This window comes from Pseudophryne corroboree, chromosome 6, assembly GCF_028390025.1.
Source record: "Pseudophryne corroboree isolate aPseCor3 chromosome 6, aPseCor3.hap2, whole genome shotgun sequence".
Taxonomy (NCBI): domain Eukaryota; kingdom Metazoa; phylum Chordata; class Amphibia; order Anura; family Myobatrachidae; genus Pseudophryne; species Pseudophryne corroboree.
In genome coordinates this window covers 38,433,168-38,457,875 of record NC_086449.1, presented here as the reverse complement: position 1 = coordinate 38,457,875, position 24,708 = coordinate 38,433,168, and the positions used below count along the sequence as shown (strand labels likewise).

The 24,708-nt window shown below is 44.2% G+C and overlaps 6 non-coding genes across 6 annotated transcripts; 2 read left to right on the top strand and 4 right to left on the bottom strand.

The window, feature by feature from the left end:
* Positions 1 to 275: 275 nt before the first annotated feature.
* On the top strand, positions 276 to 357 carry TRNAS-GCU (transfer RNA serine (anticodon GCU)). The gene has a single exon. It is a non-coding gene; the product is annotated as a tRNA-Ser (tRNA).
* Positions 358 to 4,253: 3,896 nt separating this feature from the next.
* On the bottom strand, positions 4,254 to 4,325 carry TRNAW-CCA (transfer RNA tryptophan (anticodon CCA)). The gene has a single exon. It is a non-coding gene; the product is annotated as a tRNA-Trp (tRNA).
* A 1,473-nt stretch (positions 4,326 to 5,798) lies between these two features.
* LOC134938853 (U8 small nucleolar RNA) lies at positions 5,799 to 5,932 on the bottom strand. Its single transcript, XR_010181305.1, has one exon. It is a non-coding gene; the product is annotated as a U8 small nucleolar RNA (small nucleolar RNA).
* A 722-nt stretch (positions 5,933 to 6,654) lies between these two features.
* On the top strand, positions 6,655 to 6,728 carry TRNAI-AAU (transfer RNA isoleucine (anticodon AAU)). The gene has a single exon. It is a non-coding gene; the product is annotated as a tRNA-Ile (tRNA).
* A 2,206-nt stretch (positions 6,729 to 8,934) lies between these two features.
* LOC134938856 (U8 small nucleolar RNA) lies at positions 8,935 to 9,066 on the bottom strand. The gene has a single exon (XR_010181307.1). It is a non-coding gene; the product is annotated as a U8 small nucleolar RNA (small nucleolar RNA).
* A 3,294-nt stretch (positions 9,067 to 12,360) lies between these two features.
* LOC134938842 (U8 small nucleolar RNA) lies at positions 12,361 to 12,494 on the bottom strand. The gene has a single exon (XR_010181295.1). It is a non-coding gene; the product is annotated as a U8 small nucleolar RNA (small nucleolar RNA).
* Positions 12,495 to 24,708: the final 12,214 nt, after the last annotated feature.

Genomic DNA, 24,708 nt, shown 5'->3' with positions numbered 1-24,708 from the left:
CATTCAGTTGTTGCTCTCCCTAAGATCTCAGTCGTCGGCCATCTTCCTGATGTGACATGTTTAGGAGAGACTGGTGGGGTCATTGATACATGGAAGCAGACTCCCCCCCCACCACCACCACACTGCGTGTCTTTAGGGGGCCCTGCTGCGGTCATCTTGCCGTAGACTGTGTGCGGGAAGGTAAACTTCCACTGCCTAGTAAGTAAGAGATACTGACACCTGTCTGGGATGAGGAAATGGCTGCATCTAGGGATGAGGAAATGGTTGCACCTAGGGACGAGGTGGCCGAGTGGTTAAGGCGATGGACTGCTAATCCATTGTGCTCTGCACGCGTGGGTTCGAATCCCATCCTCGTCGGTTTGTGGTTTTCCTCCTGGCTTCCATTTTTCACAAGCTCTTTTCCTGTACAACTATGTGCAGGAACAGAGGCTCCACGTAATGTAGGAAACAAAATACCCTACACAGATCTATAACCCCCATAACGTTCCAGCAGATGGCACATTGCCACCTTTATACTATCTATTGATAAGTACCTCCCACACAAAGTGCTATCACCACCATGATGTACCACCAGTATATCTCACCTGTATACTATCTATTGATAATTACCCCACACACAGTGCTGTACCCTATGATGCACCACCAGATGGCGTGTTCCTCTCAGTATATTGTCCCCTGTACACTATCTATTGATAAGTACCCGATATATTGCTGTATCCACCACATGATCTATCTGCCAGACTGCTTGTTACTCCCAATATATTGCCCCCTGTACACAGCCATGTCATACATAATTAGAGAAGGTTTCACCACGTCCTTCCTCTGGTTAGTACAACTCCTGGACTCCCGTCTCTGGAGCTGGTTCCGTTTTATAAAGCCATATCTGGAGGATATCACAGAAGTCTTCCAGAGATTGGCAGGACCGTATTCTCCACAATAGTAGTGGTAAAACTTTTTCTAATTATGTATGACATGGCCGTGTTCTAAGATCTAAGTAACAAATAAGCTACTAATAATTAATGAACTAAGCTTCTAATTCTACACACTTTTGCATGAAAACTTCCCTATTATTTCTTAAATGGGACTGTAAAGAGCCCCATACACTAGACCAATAATGCCCGATTTCAGCCCAATTCGGGCATTCGGCCTAATATATTGGGTGAAATCGGGCATTTTCGGTGGGCTTTTCCCCCGATCCGAGTTCCCATGTGCATCGGATCGGATCGGATCCCCCTAGATCCGACATATCATGAGTGCTGCACTTGTGATATGACAGATCCCGCAGTAAATAGATAGGATAGTAAAAGATACATTGTATGCAAAAAAAAAAACTGCATAAGATATATCTAATACTATCTTACCAACGGGGAGGCTGCCGGGAGGTTGGACGAAATCTTATACGACATGACGGACCGTCGTGCCGTATAAGTGTATGGGGCTTTTTAGAGTAACACCTGTTTCAAGAATTGGATACAAATTATCTAACTGTGAGGCAGATGTATTAACGTGGAGAAGGCATAAGGAAGTGATAAACCAGTGATAAGTGCAAGGTGATAAAAGCACCATCCAATCAGCTCCAATATGTAAATGAACAGTTAGGAGCTGATTGGCTGGTGTGTTTATCACCTTGCATTTATTACTGTTTTATTACTTCCTTATGCCTTCTCCAGGTTAATACATCTGCCCCCTTGTGTGCTTTTGCATTAAAGTTTCTCTTGCTGCTCTAACAGAATTGGAAAATAACAGCTGTTTGAAAACAAGATACAAAATATCCATTTTGAGAGATCTCTCTTTATATTAATAAAGGATACTATGTATATGCTGAGCATTGTATAAGAGGACTTTTTTTTCTTGAATGTATAGGGTGTTTTTCTGTACATATGTAAAAACAATGTATAGCAAATTATGTATAAGCAAATTAAGCAGCATTGAAAGTGTAATGTGTGATGTCATATAAGGATTAATGTAAAAGTTACCAATCATTTTGACCAACTGAAAGATATTGAGAAAGTGTTTCTGTCTTTATTTTATGTTTTATTGATTTTTGTTATTGATATTTTATATGGAAAACGGAATAAATAAAAATAAGGATAAATAAAGAATTCCATATACATATATATATATATATATATATATATATATATATATATATAAAGGAAAGAAGGCGCGGCACTCGGCGTCTTGAGAGGAGAAAAGTGTATTTAATACACTTTTCTCCTCTCGAGACGCTGAGTGCCGCTCCTTCTTTCCTTTTTTTGCTACAATCCATTTGGAAAAGGCACCGTTGCAGGCTTCATACTGTTTAGGGAGTGCCAATTCGCCTATGCTCTAGATATATATAGATATATAGATATATACATACATACACACACACACACACAAACAGAGAGTTCAGCACTCACCATACCAAGCTCACTATATATATATATGTGTGTATATATATATATATATATATATATATATATATTGCTGTTTGCCGGCGCTTTTTATTGATTCCTTTCTGGGGGGTTTTGTATCAAAAGGATTGAGTAATCCCTGTTATAACAGAGAGCACCAGGCAAATGGATATTTATTTAATTGGCGCCAGGTTATTATTTGTTCTTTTGTTTATCCCCTACATATTGCCTGTGTGCGAGGTACAAGCATCCCAGATAGTGTTACATACTCATAATCTGCTTGTTACCCCCAATATACTGCCACATCCACCAATAAAGGCATGAAATGGCCACATACCACTTGCAGTTCTCAGAATGAATATAAATATATATATATATATATATATATATATTCATTATATATACATTACTGCAGTTATATATATATATATATATATATATATATATATATATATATATGTGAAAAAGTGGAGAATAGCGCCTAGGTGTATTCAGTAAGACCCCTATAAGCAAAGGGATAAAATGACTATATAGTCACACCTAACACACCTCACATATACGTAAGTGGCAGCTTTTAAACAGTATAAAGCTAAATATTAGAAAATGAAGTATAAAAAGCGCCTGGTAGTGTTGGTGACTCACTCCTCGTGAAAAAAATTGTGATAATAAAACAGATAAATTATAGTAAACTTAGCTGCGGGTATTTCTGGTAGATGACTCTTATAGACAGCACATGTAAAGGAGAGATAAAATAGACATAGTGTGTACTGTTTTTAAAAAACCACAGGTGTTTGTCTGTGTATATAACATACAATTTATAGGAACTATGCAGGTTCCAATTTTAAAGGAGAAACTATGTTTAGTTAAAAACAATAGTTTAATAGACACACTCCTGCCAGAACATGCAGGTTACACATATAGATAAAATAGTACACAAAATCAAAGGACATATATAGCAGCTGGTTCAATTATAAAAATGCAGGTATTAATCGTACAATGTTAAAAAATATAGCAGGCTTATCTGTCCACAAATCTGGGTATTGGATTAAATTTCATCCATAAATGCAAGTATCAAACGTACAGGATATAAGGTAAAAACATGGCTTATCTGTCCACGGATAGGAAGTCAGAAAGGGGTGGGCATCCAGTCCCTGTCCCAACGCGTTTCGTCCTAGAATGAGGACTTCTTCAAGGGGAAGAAGTCCTCATTCTAGGACGAAACGCGTTGGGACAGGGACTGGATGCCCACCCCTTTCTGACTTCCTATCCGTGGACAGATAAGCCATGTTTTTACCTTATATCCTGTACGTTTGATACTTGCATTTATGGATGAAATTTAATCCAATACCCAGATTTGTGGACAGATAAGCCTGCTATATTTTTTAACATTGTACGATTAATACCTGCATTTTTATAATTGAACCAGCTGCTATATATGTCCTTTGATTTTGTGTACTATTTTATCTATATGTGTAACCTGCATGTTCTGGCAGGAGTGTGTCTATTAAACTATTGTTTTTAACTAAACATAGTTTCTCCTTTAAAATTGGAACCTGCATAGTTCCTATAAATTGTATGTTATATACACAGACAAACACCTGTGGTTTTTTAAAAACAGTACACACTATGTCTATTTTATCTCTCCTTTACATGTGCCGTCTATAAGAGTCATCTACCAGAAATACCCGCAGCTAAGTTTACTATAATTTATCTGTTTTATTATCACAATTTTTTTCACGAGGAGTGAGTCACCAACACTACCAGGCGCTTTTTATACTTCATTTTCTAATATATATATATATATACACATATTACAACTGTAATAACATTAATGTAGCATAAAAATAAAATGGTAATTGATCCCGACGTGATTTGAACACGCAACCTTCTGATCTGGAGTCAGACGCGCTACTGTTGCGCCACTAGATCCCATGTGAAAATCAGCTGTTATGTGCTGCTGGTGCTTTATATTACTAATAGACCACCTGCATAGACTAAATTGGGAATTAGATAATTGCAAAAGCAAAAATACTAAATAAATAAAGAATATGACTGGTTGACTTCCCTTAAGTGCAAAGTCATTATTCTTAACAACAAAATAGGTAGGATCAAAGGAAAAATTAATCCAAAAAATCATCTTGCTTCTAAATGTATTATTAAATAAGAGAAATGGTGGTGGTAGCACTTATGTAAATTTTTGAAGTTGTCTGTGACCAGAATTGAAACGATGCAATATGGAACAAAACTTACTCATAAAGAAACCAAGAGTACAGAGTATGCTTCCAGGCCCATCTTTTCATATGGGCTCAATGGGCTCTTGCCCAAGGGCCCCAGGAGTCTATGGGCTCTAGGCTGATAGCTGAGGGTCTCCTCTTTCCATGGGTACCAATTTTTTTAAAATCGTCCCTAGGGAACCTGAGATATTCGACTTCAAAGCAGTGGTCCCCATCCGAGCCTGTTAATTGCTCTTCCCAGTCAGATATCTCGGGTTCTGTCTGACTTGGAGTATTTCTGAGGGAATACTCCAAAAGGTTGGACTCTCCCCTTTTGGTGGACACTGGCAGCTTGTCTCTACTATGCCCAGAACCAGAAATATCAGCCTTCCAGCAGCTGGTCCCTGCTCCAGCTCCACACACCTGGTATGCAGTTTTATATTTTCGTCGGTGGATTGCTCTGGCTCCTGATCTCTGATCCCCAAGTCCCCAGAACCTCCTGAAAGGTGTTCCCAGTACCTCCTGAAAGGTGTTTACAGTACCTCCTGAAAGGTGTCCTCAGTACCCCCTGAGAGGTTTCCCCAGTACCTCCTGAAAGTTGTCCTCGGTACCTCCTGAAAGGTGTCCCCAGTACCTCCCAAAAGGCGGGACTCTCTAGAGTTTTACCCCATTGAAAGCTATGACATCTATTTCAAGGAACTGGAGATATCTGCAGTCAAGCAAGCTGCCCTCCCACTGGAAAATGATGAATATTAAGTCCACTCCACTATCCACCCCTAGCCTGTGTATTAAATCTTGCCCTACCACCCTGTAAGTCATGTACCGGGGCCCTTCTTTCAACCCAATGGCCCCTTCTACAGTTTAGTGTTCTCCCTCCTGCCCCATCTCCCACCATCTGTGTAGTAAAGGAGTAATTAGCAGGAATTACTGCTCCAGGTCCTACATGCTGAGCAGATCACCCCCTACCGTCCATGGGACATCAAAGCTGCCGCTGATAGCACCCCCCACCCCTACTGCTGCAGGATGGATAGGGGCCCAAAGCATTGCTTTGCTCAGGAACCTACACTGCTGTTAAGATGGCCCTGTATGCTTCAATAAAAATACATGGTCAGCAGCTGACCGTTGTTTGCAATTATTCAACAATTCCTCTGTTTTTAACCATAACAAGTGATCATCAGTGAGCATTGGTATCAGAATAACGCACACCCCAGAGATAGGTCAGGGTGGTGCAGGGGATCTGTATAATCACATACTCAGCCTCCCCCTTTCATCATGTCTGGTTCTCCATAAGGAGGAACAGGTAAGGATCAACCTTACTGATAATACCAGCTAATAGTATCATGCTGGGGCCACATGTTTGGAAATGTTTAGTAACATCAGGGAGACTCCACATCAGCTGTTACACAATGATTATCTTTTATCACAAAATTATAAGCTTGGGATCTGCTTACACCCATGGGCTGGTGAGCCTGTTACATGTAGTCCAGCACATGGCAGATAGCAGGACATATCATCATCACCTCCATTTATTTATAGGGCACCACAAGTTCCACAGCATTAGCCAATCAGCAATCAGTATACATACCAGTATATTAATACAAATGAGCATAGTAACAAATAACAAATAATCATAATAGCACACAAGTAAGCACAATCAGAGACTCGGTGCAATAATCAGGAATATAAACTAGGCTGGGACACTGCAGTGTATATTATGTAACCATCAAGCGCTCACACCTAACACTAAGCATACGGCATAACAGGGACTATTGATATAGACAGACTGACATGGGTCATAAGCCCTTATGTGATAGGCTGGGACTGGCAGGTCCCGGCCTGTTCTCAGCGAGATAGCGTCTAGATTTAAAGAGGCAATTAGATTTATAGCAAAACCAGGATATATTTTCTGTATCGCCAAAATCATATCAGGACCAGCAGCCTATTACATACGGACTATAAGAAAGAAAGGGGAGACAGAGATTATAAGCAGAGCAGAGTGGAAAAGTTGGAGTGTAGCTTTGTATTACAGGTTATATAGGCAGATTGGCCGGTTAGCTCAGTTGGTTAGAGCGTGGTGCTAATAACGCCAAGGTCGCGGGGTTGATCCCCGTATGGGCCACCATTTAAATTTTTCCCTTTCTCAGCAAGTGATATATAACTATTTTTTCTGTATAATTTTCAGTATGTCCTTTTCTTCATGCATAAAGATTCTCATTGTATCGTCCCATTATTTTGGAATGACAAACCAATATGTTACTTACAGCATTGTAACCATAAGTACATTATAATTGTAAAGACACCACTTTTGGAGCTATACCAAACCATGCTTGTCTACTTTCTGGCTGCCCACTCCTGAAGTGGATATCCAAGTTGGCACAGTGTGGGGTATAGCATAGGTGGGCGGTGAGGAGGCATGGTGGCATGATTGTGTCACAGTGGCCCTGTCCTCTGCTATAAAATGCCAAGATTGCTGTTATTGTAACGTGGGAGATTGGCAATGATGGCACTATTCAACGAGAATCGCATCATCGGCTGACCAGGACTGCGCACTTCACTTGAGAAGTGGGCGGCACTGGGCAGCTGTGAGCAGCTCCAGGATACATGAATACTCTTCCAGGTAGCTTGGACCAGCAACTAAGATTAGAGAGCCTTGCATCTCATGGGTTTAGACAAATCTGTACTAAAGCAATTTGGGTAATGCCTATGCAGTAGAGTGCCACCTGGGATTTCAGTTCCGGGCTGGAGGGGGTGATGTACGAGCGCTATCCCACATCCTCTGCATCTGGCAAGCAATGTGCTTGGAATGGCACCTGGTGGCCAGTAGTGCAGCTTCGGTGCATCTAGGGATGGCCATCAACCATCAATGGCTTTGCCACAATTGATAGTCTTTGACTGATGACAACATTTTTGTTGTTGTGGTAGCTCGATGGTGCAGGTCAACCATTGATGATGGCTAAACTATCTATGGCAGAATTTCAGACTTTCCGCCATTACAGTCCAGGTTTTAAGGATATCCATGCTTGAACTCAGATGACATAAATAGTAACTCAATTTAATGTAACCATCTGGATTCAACCATGGATATCTTTAAATCCTGGACTGTAATGGAGGAGTTTGGAAAATACTGATCTATGGGGTTTTGATGATGGATTAAAACCATTGAGGAACATCACTGGTCAGACCTCCCTGGAAATGGGAAATAACCTGTGATAGAACACTGACAAGGACAACCATATTATCAGCAATCTCCTGATGGCTCTTTTTACTATAAAATGTTGCTTGCCAGTGGTCTATACAAATTCCTATTACTGCAGAACTAACCTATGTTAGACACACGGAACATCTATTATTTAAACTATAGCAACAACCATACAACAAAGATATTATTATGGGAGGATTATCTTCTCGCACAGAGGCTACAGCAGAGCTTCTCAATCACAGTCCTGGTTTTAAGGATAATACACATCTCAGTTATCGGTCAGTGCAGTGCATTGAATTAATATAAATTGGGGATGGCCATCAACCATCTATGGTGGAGAAAGATCAGACCTTAGTCATCAATGACAAGACCATCAACCATTATGGTGAAGAAAGATCAGACCTTAGTCATCAATGACAACACCATCAACCATCTATGGTGGAAAAAGATCAGACCTTAGTCATCAATGACAACACCATCACCCATCTATGGTGAAGAAAGATCAGACCTTAGTCTTCAGTGAGAAAACCCTCAACCATTGACGGCTTTGCGCAGATGGTTAATGGTTTTACCATTGATGGCAGAGATCTTGGGTTCCACAACATCAATGTAAGCCACTCATTGATAGTTTTCTTCCCAACACCAGAGTCACAGCGCTTGGCCCCACCCAGTTCCTGATTGGCCAATAGCCCCACAGCAGTGATGGACATCTATGATGCAAAGGGGTGGCCAATTGGCGGTCATTTATCTATCTTTCATATGGATACAGGATCGCTATGTCTGCAGTTAATGCAGAAAATCAGTGGCAAAATAAAATATTGATCATCTCTAGGTAATCAGTTAAAAATAGAGCATGTGTCTAGGACCAGGTTGGAGCATGGGTGCTTCCACATCGTGTTTCTCGGATAGATTCCATTCATATGTCAAATCTCCAGAATCAATCTGAATATCATGATGCATCAGTTATAAAAAAAACTACATTTTTTGAAGATTGAGGATCAATGGCTCTACATCAATAGCTTCACATTACAAATGTTAAGGAGTAATAGCACCATTAAGAACTAACCAATCCTAGCAAAAACATCTACTATTAAAACTATAATAAAGACCATCAGAGAGCGATGGTGTCGGAATGACACACCCCAGTTGTCAGTCAGGGTGGTGCAGGAGCTCTGTATAATCACATACTCAGCCTCCCCCATTCATCATGTCTGTTTCCCCATAAGGAGGAACAGGTAAGGATCAACCTCACTGATTATACTGACTGATAGCGTCACACTGGGGACACCCCATAGCCCCCTCCTTGTGAGCTCAGGGAGGCCACCCACATGCACACTATCTTAGGCATGTTATACCCCACTCCTCCCCCGACTGGGTCACTGGGATCCTACTAAACATCCTCTATATATATATAACAGGAGGTAGAGTTAGTTATGTAATTTATCCTAAAACCAGCCCATTCAGTTGTTGCCCTCCCTAAGATCTCAGTCGTCGGCCATCTTCCTGGTGGAACATGTTTAGGAGAGACTGGTGGGGTCATTGATAGATAGAAGCAGACTCCCCCCCCACTGCGTGTCTTTAGGGGGCCCTGCTGTGGCCATCTTGCCGTAGCCTGTGTGCAGGAAGGTAATCCCCCACCCCCTAGTAAGCAATAGATACTGACACTTGCCTGGGATGAGAAAATGGCTGCATTGTGCTCTGCACGCGTGGGTTCGAATCTCATCCTCGTCGGATTGTGGTTTTCCTCCTGGCTTTCATTTTTCACAAGCTCCTTTCCTGTACAACTATGGCCCTCATTCCGAGTTGTTCGCTCGCTAGCCGCTTTTCACAGCAGTACACACGCTAATCCGCCGCCCTTCGAGAGTGTATCTTAGCTTAGCAGAATAGCGAACGAAGTATTCGCAATATTGCGAAAAGATTTTTCTGTGCAGTTTCTGAGTAGCTCGAGACTTACTCCTCCAGTGCGATCAGTTCAGTGCTTGTCGTTCCTGGTTTGACGTCACAAACACACCCAGCGTTCGCCCAGACACTCCTCCGTTTCTCCAGCCACTCCTGCGTTTTTCCCAGAAACGGCAGCGTTTTTTCACACACTCCCATAAAACGTCCAGTTTCCGCCCAGAAACACCCACTTCCTGTCAATCACACAACGATCACCAGAACGAAGAAAAAACCTCGTAATGCCGTGAGTAAAATACCAAACTTCTTACCAAATTTACTTGGCGCAGTCGCAGTGCGAACATTGCACATGCGCAATTAGCGGAAAATCGCTGAGATGCGAAGAAAATTACAGAGCGAAGAACTCGGAATGAGGGCCAATGTGCAGGAACAGAGGCTCCACGTAATGTAGGAAACAAAGTATCCCACACAGATCTATAACCACCATAGCGTTCCAGCAGATGGCCCATTGCCACCTTTATACTATCTATTGATAAGTACCTCCCACCCAAAGTGCTACCACCACCATGATGTACCACCAGTATATCTCACCTGTATACTATCTATTGATAATTACCCCATAATTACCCTATGATGCACCACCAGATGGTGTGTTCCCCTCAGTATATTGCCCCCTGTACACTATCTATTGATAAGTACCTCCCACACAAAGTGCTATCACCACCATGATGTACCACCAGTATATCTCACCTGTATACTATCTATTGATAATTACCCCACACACAGTGCTGTACCCTATGATGCACCACCAGATGGCGTGTTCCCCTCAGTATATTGTCCCCTGTACACTATCTATTGATAAGTACCCAATATATTGCTGTATCCACCCCATGATCTATCTGCCAGACTGCTTGTTACTCCCAATATATTGCCCCCTGTACACAGCCATGTCATACATAATTAGAGAAAGTTTCACCACGTCCTTCCTCTGGTTAGTACAACTCCTGGACTCCCGTCTCTGGAGCAGGATCCGTTTTATAAAGCCATATCTGGAGGATATCACAGAAGTCTTCCAGAGATTGGCAGGACCGTAATCTCCACAATAGTAGTGGTAAAACTTTTTCTAATTATGTATGACATGGCCGTGTTCTAAGATCTAACTAACAATTAAGCCACTAATAATTAATGAACAACTAAGCTTGTACTGTAAAGAGCCCCATACACTAGACCAATAATGCCCGATTTCAGCCCAATTCGGGCATTCGTCCTGATATATTGGGTGAAATCGGGTATTTTCGATGTGCTTTTCCCCCGATCCTATCCGAGTTCCCATGTGGATCGGATCCCCCTAGATCCAACTTATCACGAGTGCTGCACTTGTGATATGACGGATCCCGCAGTAAATAGATAGGATAGTAAAAGAAACATCGTATGCAAAAAACAAACAAAAAAAAACTGCATAAGATATATCTAATACTATCTTACCAACAGGGAGGCTGCCGAGAGGTTGGTCTAAATCTTATACGACATGACGGACCGTCGTGTCGTATAAGTGTTTGGGGCCCTTTAGAGTAACACCTGTTTCAAGAATTGGATACAAATTATCTAACTGTGAGGCAGATGTATTAACCTGCAGAAGGCATAAGGAAGTGATAAACCAGTGATAAGTGCAAGGTGATAAAAGTACCATCCAATCAGCTCCAATATGTAAATAAACAGGAGCTGATTGGCTGGTGCGTTTATCACCTTGCATTTATCACTGGTTTATCACTTCCTTATGCCTTCTCCAGGTTAATACATCTGCCCCCTTGTGTGCTTTTGCATTAAAGTTTCTCTTGCGGCTCTAACAGAATTGGAAAATAACAGCTGTTTGAAAACAAGATACAAAATATCCATTTTGCTAGATCTCTCTTTATATTAATACAGGATACTATGTATATGCTGAGCATTATATAAGAGGCCTTTTTTTACTTGAATGTATAGGGTGTTTTTCTGTGCATATGTAAAAACAATGTATGTTTAATAGCAGATTATGTATAAGCAAATTAAGCAGCATTGAAAGTGTCATGTGTGATGTCATATAAGGATTAATGTAAAAGTTACCACTCATTTTGACCAACTGAAAGATATTGAGAAAGTGTTTCTGTCTTTATTTTATGTTTTATTGATTTTTTTTTAATTGATATTTTATATGGATAATGGAATAAATAAAAATAAGTATAACTAAAGAATTCCTTGTGCTGCGGGTGCTTTATATTACTAATAGACCACCTGCACAGACTAAATTGGGAATTAGGTAATTGCAAAAGCAAAAATAAAAAATAAATAAAGAATATGACTGGTTGTCTTCCCTTAAGTGCAAAGTCATTTTTCTTAACAAAATAGATAAGATCAAAGGAAAAATGGATCCAAAAAATCTTCTTGCTTCTAAATATATTATTAGATAAGAGTAATGTTGGTGGTGGACTTCACGTAAATTTTTGAAGTTGTCTGTGACTGGAATTGAAAGGATGCACTCCGAAACAAACCTTATTCAAAAAGAAACAAAGAGCATATGCTTCAACATCAAAAAATAGTCAGCAGCAGAACCTTGTCTGCAATTATTCAGCAATTCCTGTTTTTCAACCATAACATGTGATCATCAGTGAGCGATGGTATCAGAATAACACACACCCCGGTTGTCGGTCAGGGTGGTGCAGGGGATCTGTATAATCACATACTCAGCCTCCCCCATTCATCATGTCTGTTTCTCCATAAGGAGGAACAGGTAAGGATCAACCTCACTGATAATACCAGCTAATGGTATCATGCTGGGGCCACATGTTTGGAAATGTTTAGTAACATCAGGGAGACTCCACAACAGCTGTTACACAATGATTATTTTTTATCACAAAATGAGAAGCTTTGGATCTGCTTACATCCATGGGCTGGTGAGCCTGCTACATGTAGTCCAGCACATGGTAGATAGCAGAACATATCATCATCACCTCCATTTATTTATAGGGCAACACAAGTTCCACAGCATTAGCCAATCAGCAATCAGTATACATACAAGTATATTAATACAATTGAGCATAGAAACAAGTACAACTAATTATAATAGCACACAAGTAAGTACAATCAGAGACTCGGTGCAATAATCAGGAATATAAACCAGCTGGAACACTTCAGTGTATATTATGTAACCATCAAGCGCTCACACCTAACACTAAGCATACGGCATAACAGGGACTATTGATATAGACAGACTGACATGGGACTAGCTGGGACTGGCTGGTCCCAGCGTGTTCTCAGCGAGATAGCTTCTAGATTTAAAGAGGCTTTATAGCAAACCAGGATATATTTTCTGTATCGCCAAATCATATCAGGACCAGCAAATAGCCTATTACATATGGACTATAAAATAGAAAGGGGAGACAGAGATTATAAGCAGAGCAGAGTGGAAAAGCTGGAGTGTAGCTTTGTAGTACGGGTGAGCTAGATGACTTGGCCGGTTAGCTCAGTTGGTTAGAGCATAGTGCTAATAACTCCAAAGCCGTGGGTTTGATCCCCCTGTGAGCCAGCACTGAATTTTTTCCCTTCTTCAGCAAATGACTGACCGTACGGTCCCGTACGAAAGCCTTCACTGCTTTCGCGTCTCGTCCCCAGTACACAGAATGGCTGTTTAGGTAACACGGGACCTGGCCACATAGGGGATTCCCACTTACCGTCAGTAACGCAGTGGGCGGGTTCTACGCTGCCACCACCAAACTCGTAACCTGCCGTGGCGTCTGGAACCACGGCCCTGCTCTATATGCATCGACACGCCGCCTTACCACACCTGTGTGGTGCTGACCAATCCCCACTAGTCGCTTGACTAGGCCTCTGCCAGTAGCAGGCGGAAGGCGGAGCTTGGAGACGCTGGAGGATCTGAATCTGTCCCGGTGACTTTCAGTCTGAATTGGGGGGAGTTTCCCGCCGAAACTTACTTCCAGGATTCTGCCTGGGACCCAGCTCAGCATCTGCAGCCTGAATTCGGGCTCCAGAGTTGGGCAGCCTCGAGCCCTGGTCAGGGTTTCCTGCTCACAAAAGGCGATCCCTATAAAGCTCCAGCAAACCACTCAGCTTGTTGAAAAACTGAGCTTTTCCTCTCTCTTCCCATGCTACTTTTAAGTTTGAGGCTGGAGGAGAAGGCATTCCGTTTTTGGGTAAAAGGTCTGGAGGAATCCAACAGCCTGCACAGCCATGGATTCCCCTCTCCTGGGACACAACAACCAGTAAGTGCATTTTACCTTTAAAACACATTTAAATACACTGTACATGTTTCTTTAAATATACACTGAGCCTGTGCACTGCACAGGCTCCACATACCCAGGCACTGCTGCTGGGAGCCTGGCTGCTAGGGCTCTCCCAGTGCTGGAGGTATGGGGGCTGGCTCCCCCCCCCCCCATCCCCCAGCCTGCCTGGACACTGCCTGCTACTGGGGTCCAGGGAGCTGGCTCTCCCTGCCCCCTCAGTGCAGCACTACTTATTAGCCTCGCTACATCGTGCAGCGCACCCCCCTGGTCCGGTGACCCCTGATGCACTCCTGGAGGCCGGCAGCCCAGGACGCTCATCCTGGCCACTGTGGCTCTCTGTCTGTCTGGAGCGCTGAGGCGCCGGGAGCGTAGCTCCCGGGCCCCAGCGTCCCGTGCCCTACACATGCCCCCGCCGCTAGGGAGCCAGCTAGCCCGGTCCCCCGTGAGCAGCGCACCCTCCCCAGCAGCGCAGCAGCATGGGACACTCGTCCTGGCTGCCACGGCTGACCAACTATAGTGCTGAGGCGCTGGGAGCTTTCCCAGCAGTGGCACACACACTTAGTGCTGCAGTGGGAGCTGAACTCCCGGCTGCAGCGGCTCTCCTCTCCCCCGGCGCGCACACACAGCTCAGCATGCAGGGGGCTGCCCTCACTGCCGCAGTCGCCGGAGAGGTCCGGGACTGCGGCACACATAAATATACATTTCTTAAATACACGGCGCCTAGCGCCCACACATTTTAAAGATGGTGCCTAGTGCCGGTATACATTTAAAAGTGGTGGCAAGCGCCCAATGTCCTTTGTAATGGTGCAGGTACTTAAGGGTTAACCCCTTCAGTGCCACAGCCGTCATTACACATGTGGCTGGGGAGGTCTCTCCGGCCACAATGACATATAACTATTTTTTCTGTATCATTTTCAGTATGTCCTTTTCTTCATGCATAAAGATTCTCATTGTATCGTCCCATTATTTTGGAATAACAAACCAATATGTTACTTAGAGTGTAACCCTACCCTCAATACCTTGAACAAGAGCTGTCTATGTAGTCTATTAAGGGATGGTTACCTAATAGTTGTGGCTCCACTCAAGCTATGTGTAGTATTTAACTACCGTTAAGGCTTGCTTGAGTAAGCCTGATCTCTATCCTTAGGGGATAATTCCCTTATATCATAGATGTATTATCTAATATACCTGTCCCTTTCTTCCAGGATCTTCAGATCAACTTCCAGACGGACCAGACACACATGGCAACTATAACACTTTAATGACCAGAACCAAATGTATTAAGTATACATTAACATTTCATCAATTACACATTCCCCTTTAAGTCATTAATCCATGCTAACCCCCTGTCAATTAGGCCTATACACAGTACCTGCATGCAATACAACAAATCCTTTTTCTTTTCAGGACACCCTTAGGTGTTAGAGTGACCCGGGTACTCTTAATATGATAGTGCACTATAAGGGCCCATAAACTTCCTAAAAATAACAGCAGTTAATACAGAATGTCTGACACTATGTTTTAGTATCAACTATCAGTTCTCCCTTCAGTTAAAGAGAAAGATGTTTGGCTCAGTCTACTTATGGTAGCGATTACTTTCTCCTATAAGGTTACTTATAGTTCCTCCTTGGCAGATAACAGAAAGTATCTATTTAGCTCATATAGTAACATCAACAGTTGATTACCAAGGGATCTGTAGCCTTTCCTCAGTAAAAATGTTACCGTAGTTGTCCAGTATTAAACTAAACTCCTAAGAAGCTGGTATGATAAACCTTTGTTATGCTGCGTCCTTGTGTCCATTTGAAGTAGCTGATGCTTTCTATATTTCAGAGCATATATAGCTTTTTGATTCCTGTATGCCTCAAATTATTGTTGTCTCTTAGGATGAGTCTATATTAAATATATCTGCAAGAGATGGTTTCTCTTATCATAGTCACAACAAGCTCAAATCCTTTAACTTTATAACTAATAGTCTCTTACGTGTCAGTCCTTCTTACGGGTTCACGAATATACATATAACACAGTTGTATTAAAGTGCCACAAGCTAGTCCTTGAATCGGGATGATATTCTAATCCTTTGTGGCTAAGAGGCTTTAACATTCATCCAATGTCACTGTAGTATGGCTACCTTTAATGTCCTTGACTCTAATTCTGCTAATTAGGGTGTTACTTTCTATTTAGCGCTGCAGAACAATGTCTCTGGCTCTCCTTTGACTGATGTGATGCTGATATATGTGGGGAGCTTTAAAACTGCATTTATGAAATGTTAAACAGTTCAAGTTTCACTCCACTTCTGTTACATATATATATACCCAGTGCTTCCTACCTTCTCCTTAGCACTATGATTAAGCCATACATGGAACTGTAATTATAGGTCACTCTGACTACTGTGACCCATTACTATCCTCCTGCTTAATAACCGTTATTGCGGCCTAGCCCTGGAGTCCTTAGTCCCAATATGAAATTGACTATGTACAATAGTCACCTATGGCTTGCTGTGCTTAGTGTAGGTGTAATAATAAGATTTTACTCACCGGTAAATCTATTTCTCGTAGTCCGTAGTGGATGCTGGGACTCCGTAAGGACCATGGGGATTAGCGGCTCCGCAGGAGACTGGGCACAACTAAAGAAAGCTTTAGGACTACCTGGTGTGCACTGGCTCCTCCCACTAAGACCCTCCTCCACACCTCAGTTAGGATACTGTGCCCGGAAGAGCTGACACAATAAGGAAGGATTTTGAATCCCGGGTAAGACTCATACCAGCCACACCAATCACACCGTATAACTCGTGATACTATACCCAGTTAACAGTATGAAATATAACCAAGCCTCTCAACAGATGGCTCAACAATAACCCTTTAGTTAGGCAATAACTATATACAAGTATTGCAGACAATCCGCACTTGGGATGGGCGCCTAGCATCCACTACGGACTACGAGAAATAGATTTACCGGTGAGTAAAATCTTATTTTCTCTGACGTCCTAAGTGGATGCTGGGACTCCGTAAGGACCATGGGGATTATACCAAAGCTCCCAAACGAGCGGGAGAGTGCGGATGACTCTGCAGCACCGAATGAGCAAACTCTAGGTCTTCCTCAGCCAGGGTATCAAACTTGTAGACTCTTGCAAAAGTGTTTGAACCCGACCAAGTAACAGCTCGGCAAAATTGTAAAGCCGAGACCCCTCGGGCAGCCGCCCAAGAAGAGCCCCTTTCCTCATGGAATGGGCTTTTACAGATTTAGGGTGTGGCAGTCCAGCCGCAGAATGTGCAAGTTGAATCGTGCTACAGATCCAGCGAGCAACCGTCTGCTTAGAAGCAGGAGCACCCAGCTTGTTGGGTGCATACAAGAGAAATAGCGAGTCAGTTTTCCTGACGCCAGCTGTCCTGGAAACATATACTTTTCAGGGCCCTGACTACATCCAGTAACTTGGAATCCTCCAAGTCCCAAGTAGCCACAGGCACCACAATAGGTTGGTTCACATGAAAAACTGATACCACCTTAGGAAGGAATTGGGAACGAGTCCTCAATTCCGCCTTATCCATATAAAAAACAGATAAGGGCTTTTTTATGACAAAGCCGCCAATTCTGATACACGCCTGGCCGACGCCAAGGCCCACAGAATGACCACTTTCCACGTGGGGTATTATAACTCCACGGATTTAAGTGGCTCAACCCAATGCGACTTCAGGAAATCCAACACCACGTTGAGATCCCATGGTGCCACTGGAGGCACAAACGGGGGCTGACTATGCAGCACTCCCTTAACAAAAGTCTGAACTTCAGGCAGTGAAGCCAGTTCAATTTTTGGAAGAAAATCGATAGAGCCGAAATCTGGACCTTAATGGAACCCAATTTTAGGCCCATAGTCACCTCTGACTGTAGGAAGTGCAGAAATCGACCTAACTGAAATTTCTCCTTTGGGGCCTTCCTGGCCTCACAGTACGCAACATATTTTCGCCATATGCGGTGATAATGGTTTGCGTTCACTTCTTTCCTAGCTTTAAATAGCGTAGGGATAACTTCCTCCGGAATTCCCTTTTCCTTCAGGATCCGGCGTTCAACCGCCATGCCGTCAACGCAGCCGCGGTATGTCTTGGAACAGACAGGCCCCCCTGCTGCAGCAGGTCCTGTCTGAGCGGCAGAGGCCATGGGTCCTCTGAGATCATTTCTTGGAGTTCTGGTTACCAAACTCTTCTTGGCCAACCCGGAACAATGAGTATAGTTCTTACGCCTCTCCTTTTTATTATTCTCATTACCCTGGGTAAGAGAGGCAGAGAAGGGAACACATACACCGACTGGTACACCCACGGTGTTACCAGAGCGTCCACAGCTATCGCCTGAGGGTCCTTGACCTGGCGCAATATCTTTGTAACTTTTAGTTGAGGCGGGACGCCATCATGTCCACCTGTGGCCTTTCCCAACGGTGTACAATCATTTGGAAGACTTCTGGATGAAGTCCCCACTCTCCCAGGTGGAGGTCGTGTCTTCTGAGAAAGTCTGCTTCTCAGTTGTCCACTCTGGGAATGAACACTGCTGACAGTGCTAACACATGATTTTCCGCCCATCGGAGAATCCTTGTGGCTTCTGCCATCGCCATCCTGCTTCTTGTGCCGCCCTGTCGGTTTACATGAGCGACCGCCGTGATGTTGTCTGACTGGATCAGCACCGCCCGTGTTGAAGCAGGGGTCTAGCCTGACCTAGGGCATTGTAAATATCCCTCAGTTCCAGAATATTTATGTGTAGGGAAGTCTCCTGACTTTTCCATAGCCTTGGAAGTTCCTTCCCTGTGTGACTGCCCCCCAGCCTCGAAGGCTGGCATCCGTGGTCACCAGGACCCAGTCCTGTATGCCGAATCTGCGGCCCCCTAGAAGATGAACACTCTGCAGCCACCACAACAGCGACACCCTGACCCTTGGAGACAGGGTTATCCGCCGATGCATCTGAAGATGCGACCCGGACCACTTGTCCAACAGATCCCACTGGAAAATCCTTGCATGGGACTTGGCGAATGGAATTTCTTTGTAAGAAGCTACCATCTTTCCCAGGGCTCGCGTGCATTGATGCACCGACACCTGTATACGTATTAGGAGGTCTCTGTCTAGAGACAACAACTCCTTGGACTTCTCCTCCGGGAGAAAACCTTTTTATCCTGTTCTGTGTCCAGAACCATACCCAGGAACAGTAGACGCATTGTAGGAACCAGCTGCGACTTTGGAATATTCAGAAACCAGCTGTGCTGTTGTAGCACTTCCCGAGATAGTGCTACTCCGACGAACAACTGCTCCCTGGACCTCGCCTTTATAAGGAGATCGTCCAAGTACGGGATAATTATTTCGGCCATTACCTTGGTAAATACCTCGGTGCCGGGGACAGACCAACGGCAACGTCTGGAATTGGTAATGACAATCCTGTGCCACAATATTGAGGTACTCCTGGTAAAGAGGGTAAAGAGGGACATGCAGGTAATCATCCTTGATGTCCAGTGATACCATGAAATTCTCCAGGCTTGCAATAATCGCCCTGAGCGATTCCATTTTGAACTTGAACCTTCATATATAAGTGTTCAAGGCTTTCCATTTTAGAATGGGTCTCACCGAACCGTCTGGTTTCGGTACCACAACATTTTGGAATAGTAACCCCGGCCTTCTTGAAGGAGGGGTACCTTGATTTCACCAGCCGGAAGTACAGCTTGTGAATTGCCGCCAGTACTACCTTTCTCCGAGGGCAGCAGGCAAGGCTGATGTGAGGTAACGGCGAGGGGGAGTCGCCTCGAACTCCAGCCTGTATCCCTGTGATACTATTTGCAGAACCTAGAGATCCACCTGTGGGCAAGCCCACTGGTCCCTGAAGTTCCCGAGACGCGCCCCTACCGCACCTGTCTCCACCTGTGGAGCCCCAGCGTCATGCGGTGGACTCAGAGGAAGCGGGGGAAGATTTTTGATCCTGGGAACTGGCTGACTGGTGCAGCTTTTTCCTTCTTCCCTTGTCTCTGTGCAGAAAGGAAGCGCCTTTGACCCGCTTGCTTTTCTGAAGCCGAAAGGACTGTACCTGAAAATACGGTGCTTTCTTAGGCTGTGAGGAAACCTGAGGTAAAAAAAATTTATTCCCAGCTGTTGCTGTGGATACGAGGTCCCAGAGACCATCCCCAAACAATTCCTCACCCTTATAAGGCAGAAACTCCATGTGCCTTTTACAGGCAGCATCACCTGTCCACTGCCGGGTTTCTAATACCCTCCTGGCAGAATGGACATTGCATCAATTCTGGATGCCAGCCGGCAAATATCCCTCTGTGCATCCTTTATATATAAGACAACGTCTTAAATATGCTCAATGTTAGCAAAATATTATCCCTGTCTTAGCGTATTAATATTATCTGACAGGGTATCAGACCACGCTGCAGCAGCACTATTTATGCTGAGGCAATTGCAGGTTTCAGTATATAACCTGAGTGTGTAAATACAGACTTCAGGATCGCCTCCTGCTTTTTATCAGCAGGTTCCTTCAAGGTGGCCGTATCCTAAGACGGCAGTGCCACCTTTTGACAAACGTGTGAGCGCCTTATCCACCCTAAGGGATATCTCCCAACGTGACCTATCCTCTGGCGGGAAAGGGTACGCCATCAGTAACTTTTTAGAAATTACCAGTTTCTTATCGGGGGAAACCACGCTTCTTTACACACTTCATTCATTCATCTGATGGGGGAACAAAACACTGGCTGCTTTTTCTCCCCAAAAATAAAACCCCTTCTATGTGGTACTTGGGTTCATGTCAGAAAATGCGTAACACATTTTTCATTGCCGAGATCATGTAACGGATGTTCCTAGTGGATTGTGTATATTTCTCAACCTCGTCGACACTGGAGTCAGACTCCGTGTCGACATCTGTGTCTGCCATCTGAGGTAACGGGCGTTTTTTGAGCCCCTGATGGCCTTTGAGACGCCTGGGCAGGCGCGGGCTGAGAAGCCGGCTGTCCCACAGCTGTTACGTCATCCAGCCTTTTATGTAAGGAGTTGACACTGTCGGTTAATACCTTCCACCTATCCATCCACTCTGGTGTCGGCCCCACAGGGGGCGACATCCCATTTATCAGCCTCTGCTCCGCCTCCACGTAACCTTCCTCATCCAACATGTCGACACAGCCGTACCGACACACCGCACACACACAGGGAATGCTCTGACTGAGGACAGGACCCCACAAAGTCCTTTGGGGAGACCGAGAGAGAGTATGCCAGCACACACCAGAGCGCATATAATGCAGGGATTAACACTATAACTGAGTGATTTTTCCCCAAATAGCTGCTTGTATACATATATTGCGCCTAAATTTAGTGCCCCCCCCTCTCTTTTTAACCCTTTGAGCCTGAAAACTACAGGGGAGAGCCTGGGGAGCTGTCTTCCAGCTGCACTGTGAAGAGAAAATGGCGCCAGTGTGCTGAGGGAGAAGCCCCGCCCCTTTTTCGGCTGACTTTCTCCCGCTTTTTCTGGAATACTGGCAGGGGTAATTTTACATCTATATAGCCTCTAGGACTATATATGATGTAGATTTGCCAGCCAAGGTGTCATATATTGCCCTCAGGGCGCCCCCCCAGCGCCCTGCACCCATCAGTGACCGGAGTGTGAGGTGTACATGAGGAGCAATGGCGCACAGCTGCAGTGCTGTGCGCTACCTTGGTGAAGACCGAAGTCTTCTGCCACCGATTTTCCGGACTCTTCATGCTTCTGGCTCTGTAAGGGGGACGGCGGCGCGGCTCCGGGAACGAACACCAAGGTCGGGTCCTGCGGTAGAGATGAGCGGGTTCGGTTCCTCGGAATCCGAACCCGCCCGAACTTCAGTTTTTTTTACACGGGTCCGAGCGACTCGGATCTTCCCGCCTTGCTCGGTTAACCCGAGCGCGCCCGAACTTCATCATCACGCTGTCGGATTCTCGCGAGGCTCGGATTCTATCGCGAGACTCGGATTCTATATAAGGAGCCGCGTCTCGCCGCCATTTTTCACACGTGCATTGAGATTCATAGGGAGAGGACGTGGCTGGCGTCCTCTCCGTTTATAGAGATTAGAGAAGAGAGTGAGACAGAGAGAGACACAGTAGTAATTTGGGGAGCATTAGGAGGAGTACTACTACTACTAGTACTTGCTGAAGTGATAGAGAGAGATAGTGTGACTGTATTATCTGACTTGTGGGGGAGACACTGACAGTGGGGAGCAGTTAGAGTCTGAGAGCAGGACTCAGGACTCAGGAGTACATATAACGTACAGTGCACACTTTTGCTGCCAGAGTGCCAGCCACACTGCCATTGTTTGTGACCACACTGACCACCAGTATAATATATATTGTGATTGTCTGCTTAGGACTCAGGAGTACTACTTGCAAGTTGCTGATAGTGTGACCAGTGACCTGACCACCAGTTTAATAATCACCACCAGTTTATGAGTTTAATATATATATATATATATATATATAATTGTATATAATATATATATAATATTGTATACCACCTAGCACCTACCCGTGTTTTTTTTTTTTTTTTTTTTTTTTATACATACTACTATAGTAGCTTACTGTAGCAGTCTGCGGTGCTGCTGAGCTGACAGTGTCCAGCAGGTCCGTCATCAGTCATTACATAATAAATATATAATATATACCTGTCCGGCTGCAGTACTAGTGATATTATATATACATATATATTGATTTCATCTCATTATCATCCAGTCTATATTATCAGCAGACACAGTACGGTAGTCCACGGCTGTAGCTACCTCTGTGTCGGCACTCGGCAGTCCATCCATAATTGTATACCACCTACCCGTGGTTGTTTTTTTTTTCTTTCTTCTTTATACATACTACTATAGTAGCTTACTGTAGCAGTCTGCGGTGCTGCTGAGCTGACAGTGTCCAGCAGGTCCGTCATCAGTCATTACATAATAAATATATAATATATACCTGTCCGGCTGCAGTACTAGTGATATTATATATACATATATATTGATTTCATCTCATTATCATCCAGTCTATATTATCAGCAGACACAGTACGGTAGTCCACGGCTGTAGCTACCTCTGTGTCGGCACTCGGCAGTCCATCCATAATTGTATACCACCTACCCGTGGTTGTTTTTTTTTTCTTTCTTCTTTATACATACTACTATAGTAGCTTACTGTAGCAGTCTGCGGTGCTGCTGAGCTGACAGTGTCCAGCAGGTCCGTCATCAGTCATTACATAATAAATATATAATATATACCTGTCCGGCTGCAGTACTAGTGATATTATATATACATATATATTGATTTCATCTCATTATCATCCAGTCTATATTAGCAGCAGACACAGTACGGTAGTCCACGGCTGTAGCTACCTCTGTGTCGGCACTCGGCAGTCCATCCATAATTGTATACCACCTACCCGTGGTTGTTTTTTTTTTCTTTCTTCTTTATACATACTACTATAGTAGCTTACTGTAGCAGTCTGCGGTGCTGCTGAGCTGACAGTGTCCAGCAGGTCCGTCATCAGTCATTACATAATAAATGTATAATATATACCTGTCCGGCTGCAGTACTAGTGATATTATATATACATATTGTTAGGGTCTCCTGCCCTGTGCTGCCACGTCGTCATGGCAACCGGGAGACAAGTGCTAGCGGAGTGACCTGAGCGCAGCTGATACTCCGGTTCGGGTCTTTTGCTGTGCAGTGGTTATAGGCTCTGTGCATGGCAGGGGATCCGGTGCTGGTTTTTGTGCTCACAGTCTGTGAGGTCTGAGTGGGGCGTGGACAGCACCTGCTTTATAAGGCCTCTTCTCAGGGTAAGCAGATGCTGCTGAATCTTTGTTGGTTAGTCAGTTTCTGAAAGTTAGCCAGTACTGTGTAGCTTTGTATTTGTTTGTTGCTTACTGCAAATAGGCCTGGGGATTTGGTATTACACTCTGCCAATCCAGACCTAGCAGTAAGACTGGAGTCAGTCGTTTAGCTTGCTGGGGTTCTGTTACTACTCTGTGAACTTAGCAAGTTTGCGGCTGTATTCTAAGACTTGCCTGTCTAATCCTGTCTCACTGTGCTAGGTGTCAGGGGTCAGTTTAGTGGCAGTAAGCTGAACCTGTACACTGCAAGTGAGAATTAGGATTGTGGAGACTCTCCTTGTGTCTATCATTCCATCTCTGACCAAGGAGTTTACTGCCACACCCGTTGGTAACCCTTTAGGGTTTTGCTGTTGCCCTTAGCAACAGCATTTCGGGTTCTCTACGTATTAAAACACAACATCTTGCTTTTCCCATCTGAGCAGTTCTAATACAAGGGAGATACCCAGTTCCTTAGCCTCTGGGCTTCTCTGTTCACTTTGTGTGTATTTTGTTAACCTATCACCTTCTGTGTACGTTATGTCATATTCCCCAGTCTGTCTGTAAGTCCATTTGTTTTGCATAACAGTTCAAACACCAGTACATTCCTGCAGGCACTGGAGTGCATAACAGTCCTGACACCAGTACTTTCCTGCAGGCACTGGTGTGCATAACATATTCAGCAGCCTAATACTCCTGTTGAAATTTTGTGGGAATATGGAGCATACCCCTCAAAATACGTTGCAACAGGTGGTCGATCAGGTGCAGGTCCTGACTCGACAATTTAATGATTTGTCCATTAAAATGCACACCTCCCAGGCTGCTGGCGGAGCTCCCGCAGCAGCAGCACCTGCAGGGGTTAAGGAGCCGAAAGTAAATCTCCCGGATCGTTT